Source organism: Petaurus breviceps, unplaced genomic scaffold (assembly GCF_028583685.1).
Source record: "Petaurus breviceps papuanus isolate PSGF00001 unplaced genomic scaffold, PetGlider_PUasm1.0 673, whole genome shotgun sequence".
In the NCBI taxonomy this organism is placed as follows: domain Eukaryota; kingdom Metazoa; phylum Chordata; class Mammalia; order Diprotodontia; family Petauridae; genus Petaurus; species Petaurus breviceps.
This window is the reverse complement of record NW_027186448.1, coordinates 1,440,588-1,449,803: the sequence shown is the minus strand read 5'-3', so window position 1 is coordinate 1,449,803 and position 9,216 is coordinate 1,440,588. Positions and strand designations below refer to the sequence as shown.

At 38.3% G+C, this 9,216-nt stretch overlaps 1 protein-coding gene and 1 long non-coding RNA gene across 15 annotated transcripts in view; one reads left to right on the top strand and one right to left on the bottom strand.

The window, feature by feature from the left end:
- RNF222 (ring finger protein 222) overlaps nucleotides 1-9,216 on the top strand; it is a 13,418-nt gene that overhangs the window by 1,817 nt on the left and 2,385 nt on the right. The window lies entirely within an intron of this gene.
- LOC138173946 (uncharacterized) lies at nucleotides 21-7,793 on the bottom strand. Its single transcript, XR_011171590.1, has 3 exons — nucleotides 7,421-7,793; nucleotides 6,412-6,439; nucleotides 21-5,822 (listed from the first exon to the last, which is right to left on the bottom strand). It is a non-coding gene; the product is annotated as an uncharacterized lncRNA (long non-coding RNA).

The window sequence follows — 9,216 nt, the reverse complement described above, 5'->3', positions numbered from 1 at the left end:
ATAGATAGATAGATAGATAGATAGATAGATAGATAGATAGATAGATAGATAGATAGATAGATGGATGGATAGATATAACATAGATAGCTATAGACATATATAGGCAGTCCCTATCCTTCATCAGGAAATTGTTCCTGGGGGGCATAGATTGGGGAGATGACCTTGGACCAACACTGAGTCACTCTTAGGAAATCCCTTCCTTTCCATATACAAACACACATACAATATATGTGTGAGTGTGTGATACATATACATAATAAGCATATAAATGTTTCCTTGTTAATCTCTTTAGCATCTGTCTATATGATCTATATATCTCTATATAATCTATTTTCTATCATCTCCTTATTACCTGATAGCTATATCATAGGTATTCATAGAATTTGGTCAAAATGTGCCGGCATACCTTAGGGGAACATTCCCATTGGCATGGACCTCATAGGATAGGTGAATTAGTATAGATAAGAAATCAATTATTGTGAAACGGAGTTATCCAAATATTTTTCAGAAACAAACAAATCCACAAACTACAGGTTAAAAGCCTCTAGTCTAAATTATCTCTAAAGTCTCTTCTAGCTCTAATATTCTATGAATCTCTTATTCTATATTTATCATATAATTAGTTATCACTTGCATATTTAATTAATCTTTTTTATTGATTTATATCTCTCATCTGCTTGTCCCCCACCTGTTCTCTTTATACATCTACTTATCATTTTTCAATCAGTATTATCATTTTTCTCTCTAGTATTTTCCAATTAGTATTTCTTTTTGTGTACCATGGCACATCACTGAAAGTTAGGAGATGCAGTTCCCCTCCCAACCCAAAGAAATTATGTTGGAAGCAATTAGCCTATGATCAACCTGGTCAGTATTAGAGACTGAGAGGCTGATTACAATGAACTAATTGAGACTCCCTGGTCAATAGGGCCTGTCACATAGCTTTTGCCAAAACTGATATAAAAAATTTTTAACAGTTAATTTGGGTGTGTGTGTGTGTGTGTGTGTGTGTGTATAAAATGTTTTCATTACCTCATTCCCTACAGTTGACAGGACCAATTTAGATATTTATTGGCCAGCATAGAAAAAAATCAGAAATACTGGATGATGCCTAAGCTCCTTTTCAGTTCTAACGTTTTGTAATTCTTTGTTTCTACCACACTCATATAACCTGTGTTATATCTTTATCTTGTTAGCTGTTTTTTCAAGTCTCCATCACTTCTTGGTATACATTTTATGATTTAGTTTTAATTATCTATCCTCAATCACCTATTTTCTTAACATACTTTGAAGTTGGCCATTATTCCAGTTCCCTGAACTTCCAGTTATCCAGAATTATAAAAACAATATTACAATAAAGCATAATTACATGGAGAAACATTGAATAGGAATTCAGTACTTGTCATTGCTAGTAGTCTTTCCAGTCTACTGGCCAAAGTACTGTGAACCCCAGAATCTTCTCAGGCATCTACTCTCACCCCTTAGATTTCTGTGAAATATTCCCTGATGACTTCACCCTGACTCAGATGCATGAGGTACTGTTGCTGCTGCTATTGCAAACACCCATAGCAGCTGTAAAACCATGGAGGGGATGGTGTATGTAATGTGACGGATTGAGTCTGGACCATTTTAAAAATAGATATGTGAAAAATGGACAATGGCTATGACTGCCATGTGTGTTTCAACTAGCCATTCCATTAGACCTGAGTTATGGGTTCTTATTTACTGTTATTTTCCTTTTAGTTTTCCAATTACTCAGTTATGCAAAATTGGTCCAGTTTCAGATATGGAGAGTTTCTAATATATCTGTTATCAATATCACCTGTTTCTGAAGACCAATTTAACCAAATAGGGAGAGGATCATTACTGATACATTAGTCATTTGGTGAATTCCTTGGCCATAGAAACCCATGATATGATGCAATAATATGCAAAATGAACACCAGTTCCATATAGTCCTTTCTTAATTCTGTAGTAAAGGTGGCAGAAAAGGGGACAGACAAATATTTCATACACTGTCAGGTGAGGTTTTGCTTAATTGTTTTGCTTTGTGAAAAGGGGGAGTTTGGAGAGATGGAAATGTTAGGGATGTCTGTGGTATAAAAACAAAAGGCAAAAGTCATAGAATATGAAAATAAAAAAGGAAAATGAGTAGAGGATCCTAAGAATCATACATTTTCAAAACTGCATAAGCATTAATTTGGTAGTCAGTACTCTAAATGGGACATCTTTGTCCAATAACCAATGAAAGGACATACTATTGGGGAAATGGAATCGTAACTATAAATGAAACCAAAAGACAAAAATAAAGATTCAAATCGTTACCAAACTAGATGAAAGGATAAAATTAGAAGGTATGACTTTTAGCTGAGGCAATTTCACTTTGATCAACTTAAACAAGCTCTTGGCAGCAGAAAATGGGGAACAGATAGAACAAGCATCAGCATAGACTGTCAATTAAATTTTCCACATAAGTTTAACTCATGGAAATAAATTGAGGACACCAAAAGAGGCTCAAAACATCTTCAACCAGGAAACACCTGATTTCCTTGCAAAGCAAAAAGATTGTTAGTCAAGGGAGATTCTAATTTAAAAATATGCTCATTTGTAAAATTTTATGGAGAACAGTGGGTAGATTATGAGAAATATCTCATAAAACAGTAAGAGGCAATAGAAGGGAAAATAATCTTATAGAAAGCTTAGTGAAAGACCAAACTAGGCCAGATAATCCTGAAGGCATTTAAGGATGAAATTGAAAGGACAACCAATAGAAATGGAGATGATGTATCAAAATATTCTATAACAAATTATTTTCTCCTTCAGCCATCATGAGACCATTATATTTGGACTAACGGTATTGTGCCCACTGTGCTGAATGTACTATTGGTAACATTTGAATCATATCAACCCTGACAATAAATGAAATGAGAAGTCAAGTTAGCAAGCATTTATTAAGCACTTAATATGGGCCAGATACAAAGAAAGGGAAAAAAAAATAATCCTTCCCCTAAAGGTACTCACAGTCTAATGGTGAAGATAACATGCACAAAATTATGTACTACAATGAGGCCAGAAAAGGCTTCTTCTGAAAGACGATTTTAACTGAGAATTGGAGAATTGGAAGAAGCCAGGGAAGCCAAAGAGGCAGAGGAGAGAGAGAATTCTACCCAGTGAAAATACTTTGAGTCAGGAGATGGAGTGTTTTGTTCAAGGAAGAGCAATGAGGCTTGTGCAATTGGATTGAAAAGTATATTGAGGGAAATAAGGGCTCAGAAAACCAGAACTCTAGGAAGGGACCTGTTTATAAAAAGTATTTACATTAGATGCTGGATATAATAAGGAGCCACTGGAGCTTATTGAATGGAGGGAGTGACAAAGTCAGACCTGTGTTTGGGGAAATCATTTTGTCAGTTAAGTGGAGGTCAGGTTGGTGTGGGAGATATCTGAGACAAAGAGAACAATTAGCACACTATTGTAACAGTCCAGGTGTGAGGTGATGAAGGCTTGCACCAAGATGGTGTCATTGTTAGAGAAGGAAAGGGATATACATGAGAGATATTTCAAAAATTGAATCAACAAGACTTGGCAACAGATTGGATATGAGAAGGGTAGGGGTGAGAGAGAGTCAAGAGTCAAAGATGACACCTACATTTCAATTCAGGGTGACTGGGGAAGGTGATGGTGCCCTAGACAGTAATATGGAAGTTAGAGAGATGGGATTCTTTGGGGAAACAATCATGAGTTCTGTTTTGGACATGTTGAGTTTAGGATGTCTATGGAACATTCATTTTGTAATGTCCAATATGCAGCTGGAGATGTAACTAGAGGTCAGAAGAGAAATTAGAACTGTATAAATAAATCTGAGGATCATCTGCATAGAGATGGTGATTAAATCCATGGGACCTGAGGAAATCACCAAGCAGAAGAGTATAGAGGGTGAAGAGAAAGACCAAGACAAAAGGAAGTTGCAACTTATAAGTTCTTCTTGGAGAGAAGGAAGTAGGAATGATGCTAAAGAAAATAGTAATAGGAAAAGCAGTTATACCAAATCAAGCATACAAAGAGGTATGAGGTAACATAGTTCCGAGGGCATTGATTCTCAAATATAAGAAAACTGGGAGGATACCAAACACTTATGTAATTCAGGCCCCCTAAAATTTTAGGCTCACATGAACCAAATACACTCCTAGGAACCAACTCCCAAAGGATATTTTCTCTGACTAATTGCCAGAGTTACTACAAGAAAATGTCCTAATATATTTATGGTATGATTCATGCGTAGGTTTCCCCCAAACGGGGGAGAGAAGGGTAATATGGGTAAGAGATGTCTCCAACTCCTGTACAAGGGGATCAATGAAACAATGTGATTATCAAGTATGGGACTGCCTTTAATCCTAAACAAAAAAATGCAGAAGATGCAAACTACTCATGAGTGCTCCTAGAAAGGTACAGAAACAGATAAAGCACTCCAATAAGTCCATCAGCTTGCTTCCTCTAGAAAGGAACTAAATTTGGAGTTGCTTTTGGAGTGAACTTTTTGACCATCCAACTGACATCTTTCCTATAGAATTCAACACAGTCACCCTGTAATAAGCCAATCCTGATTCAGGCTATTCTGGTAACAGGTTTGAAATGGAAATAAATGTGACACTTGTAGAGCACCTGACAGTTAACAAAAGGAGTTTTACTTAGCCATAGCAGCGGAAGAATATTTATGGAAGATACAGCATTGATTCAGTTGAGCACAACTTCCCTGGACTGGTCATGCTGTTTCATCAGTCAGAAGCCTAAGGTAGGAGGAGCCAGGTGACTTCTCCTGTCTTGGATTTTGTACTTAGGGCACCAGGAAGCTACTTCGGTGGCCTAAGCTTTTAGTCTTCTGGGCAAATGATGTCTCAAGGACAATTTCAATGTTTTTTAAGGAATAAAACTTATTGGCTTAGTCTTTATGGATCTGGACCTTAGGATATTGCTCCCACCATATTCCCTAAGACTTATAGTGCCACTCTGTCTTTAGATTCCTTCTAGGAGGTAAACATACTTTGAGAGTTTCTAAGCAAGCAATCCCCTTCCTATTATTCTTGCACCATATAAGCAACTAATCATAAGAGTGAGAGGTGGGGAGAGAAGTAGCAAGGTTCATATATCTTGCTCTCAATCTCCTCCCCCCATGATATGGTTTTAATGCTTCAACTATGGTGGCCATAACTGGCCATCCTCTTCCTTTCATTCTCCTGAGCTTCAGTTAGCCAATCCTCAGTAATTCTATGATTTCTTAGCAAGGTGCTTTCTGGATCCTATTGTTAAAATCTCCCCCTTTGGTCAATGACCTTAACTTGAGAATGCTTGAATTTGAGAATGCTAGAACCAAGGCTGGCACTGCCCAAGAAATCTCTCTTCTCAGGTTAGACAGTTAAATCCTGGCATCATGCTGCCTAGAGACTTAAAAATCCCCCTTCCTCCACATAGGAATTTAGGGTTCATGAGCACTGTCTATGCTTATCAGCATTCACCTGTCTGCATTTGCCATGTACTTCTATAGTAAATCTCTTAACCCCATCCCTTTCCAGCAACCCCATCCTCTACTATTTTGAATTGTGAAGTCAGCTCTCTGGTCTCCAGCTTGTGCTCAGAAAGGGAAACAAAGGCATGCAAGAGACAGGAACTTAAGGTCCAAGAACTCCCCTCTCGAGGTCCTTGGGAAAACACTTGCTGTTCAAGTACATCTGCTGTGTGTTGTCTCCTAGAAGAGGGAAGGAGAAATTCTTACTTACCCTTCGTTAAAATTTTAGAAGTGCGAGGAAAAAGATGACCAGGGAGCCCTAAAAAGAACAAGAAAAAGATCAAGTTGGTGTTTTAACTCACTTTTATAGACCATATAGACAGGTGGCTCTGTTCATAAGTCTGTACCTCTGATTCTCAATCAATCATGTGGAGATCCCTAAGTACATATACACTCCACAGAGAAGTGCCCTTCAGATGTTTTTAAAACAAGGCTGATGCTTCGTAATTTCACCAAATTGGGGAATGAATCACACTGACCAGGGACTTCCTCCAAACAACTTCTTTCCCCTCTTAAATATTTTTGTTCCAGCAAATCAAACTGGGGTGTTTTCAGGCATATTGGTTGATATCCCCAATTCTGGGTAGCACTTTGGCAACTTGAGGAAGCTTCAGCTGTCACCCTCTTTTTGTTTGCCTCCCCCAGTGCTAGACACTAACAATGATCTAAAAAGGTCACACACACACACACACACACACACACACATCCTTCTGAGATGCTCACAATGTTAACAGCCCTTTGTGAGACCTTTCCTAGCTGAAGAGATTACATTCATCTCCCCAAAACACAGGTGTACCAAATTGATAAGCAAAAAAAAAATTGTGTAATTTCTTTAGGCTCAAGCCTACCTTGGTGCTTGTAGAAGTCTGTCCAAACCTAAGATAATTAAGAAAATAAACAGCTAACAATATCAATAAAAAATAAAACTTTTTTAAACTGTCTTTCTTCTTCAGAGAGGTCTAGACCTAGACTATCTTCTGAAATGTGTAAGGCTTTCCCAAAATGGATTTTGAACTTGGGGTCAATTGGAAATCAACCCTTCACCTTCAGATGAAAATCAGTTTCTCCCCACGATTCCCTATAATACTGACAACAATACAAAATTAAACAAATTATCACCACAGATATGTGGTGCTCCCAAAAAGAGTTTGGGCACTTGAAAGTAGATTGAAATCAACCCTTCAGAGCCCAGATAAGCCCCTTCACATGAGTTCCTGCACCCTTTGCCAACAGGGGAAGCAGGAAATTGGGGCCAGAGGCCACCACTGTTCTCCTTAAAGAGAAGGCATACAGAGCTAGAATTATATAGAAATATATATAATTATGCCTGCTCCATTAAATGTTATTTGTCTAGGGAATATGATCAGATTCAATCTAACTTTGTATCCTTATGTCATTGGGGGGGAGACAGGACTCCAAGCTCTATATCCAAGACTTGACTCCTTTCCCACCAAATAACAGTTCCACAATGAACATATATTGTAAATAGCAAAGAAACCGGTTTATGCAATTCATAGCAAAACAGAAATCAGTGAAGGTATACATAGGAGAACATATACCAAACAATTCAGAGTGAAGGAGTGAGATAACTTAGCTCAGCTAAGATAGTCCTAGATCTTGCCCAGAAGGAAATTCTCTAAAGTCTTTAGCAAACTGGGGACAGGGGCTGGATAGAGACTGTCAGCTCCTCCCATGTCTTCCAGATTTCTTTTCTTACTCTTCAAAGGAGACCCAATGAAAACTGAAGCTCTCACTGCTTGCCAACTCTACCCTGCCTCTCAAGCAGGGCAGAGCCTTCCTCTCTATAGACAAGGAGAGAGTCCCATATCAATGGATTTGGGGACAGGGTTTACATACGCATATGTTCATGTTCTCTCAGAAATCCTCCACAGGGGATCCATTCAATGTACTGGGGACCATTCTCCCAGTCTCTACTACAGTGCTGCCAGGTTGCAGCTCCTCAAGAGTTGTAGGGTCACAGCCAGTGTGTGGTCTGGGGGATGGGATGTCTCTATTCCTGAAGTTCTTGGGTTTACTTGACTGATGGTAGCAGTCAGTTAGCAGTTGGTATTGGCAATGGCAGACTTGCTCCATAGGGGTTGCTCCCCTCCATGACGGCTAAGGAGGCCAGGCAGGAAGAAGGGTTAGTGGTCTGGGGGGGATTGCTATTCCTGGGGCTCTTGGTCTTAACTGCCTATTCTTCAGGGTGCATCTGGTGCTAGATCTCCTCCGTGATGGTCTGTGGGCATACATCTCCTTGTTTTATACTTCACTGGACATTAATAATCAGGTCTGAGACTATTTCATCATTACTTTTGCACAATTATATTCCATTCCATTCACATATCATCATTTGTTTAGCCATTCCCCAATAGGTGGGCACCCTCTTAATTTCCAGTTTGTGGCTACTACAAAAAGAGTTGCTATAAATATTTTTCTTCTTTCTTGGATCTTTTTGGAGTATAGGCCTAGTAGTAGTAGTATATTGCTAAGAATGTGCTCTTTAAGTAACTTTTTGGGTAAAAGTTCCAAATTTCTTTCAAAGATGATTGTCCCAATTCACAGCACCACCATAAATACATCAGTGTGTCTATTTTCTCTGAACCCCTCCAATATTTCTCATTTTCCTCTTTTATCATCTTTGCCAATCTGATAGGGGTGAGGCGTCAGAGTTGCTTTAATTTGTATTTCTCTAGTTAATAATAGTGATTTGGAGTATTTAGATTTCTTCTGCTAAAGACTGCGTGTTCATATTTTTTGACGATTTATTTTCTGGGGAGTGGTTCTTAGACCTATAAATCTGAATCAGTATCTGATTCATCTTTAATATGAGACTTTTATCAGAGAAATTTCCCATAAAGATCTTTCCTAGTTCCCTGTTTCCCTTCTATAGTAGGAGATTTTCTAGGATTAACTCCATGAAGAGGGAACAAGCCAAAGGGATAAAATCATATTTTAGTGGTCAGCACCCATGAGTAGACCCAAGAGCTTATATTTTTGTCATAAGAGGCATTAGGAAACCATTAACGGGTTTTGAGTAGGGAAGTGACATAGTCAAACTGATTTTAGAAATATTATTTTGGCAGCTTTGTGAATGATTGATGGGAAATACCAGAAGCCAGGAGACCAATTAAAAGGCTTTTCAGAACAGGAAGGAGGTGATTAGAACCTGAATTTAAAAATTTAGATAGGGATGGCCAAGTGGCAATTGATGTCACCAGATCAAGAAAGAAAATAGGTGAGATATATTGATTTGGGTCATTTGAATAGATAATATTTTTTTAAAGCAGCCAAGTGACACAGAGGATAGAGTGCTCGACTTGGAGTCAGGAAGATTCCTCTTCCTGAGGTCAAATCTGGCCTTAGACACTTAACTAGCTGTGTGACCCTGGGCAAGTCACTTAACCCTTTTTGCCTCAGTATCTCTCCTGTAAAATTATCTAGAGAAGGAAAACCACTCTACTATCTTTGCCAGGAAAACCCCAAGTGGGGTCATAGAGTCAGACAGGGAATTAGATAATAAATGTGTATGTGTGTGTGTATGTGTAATATGTATGTGTATATATGTGTGTGTGGATAGATAGATAGATAGATAGATATAGATAGATAGATAGATAGATAGATAGATAGATAGATAGATAGATAGATAGATA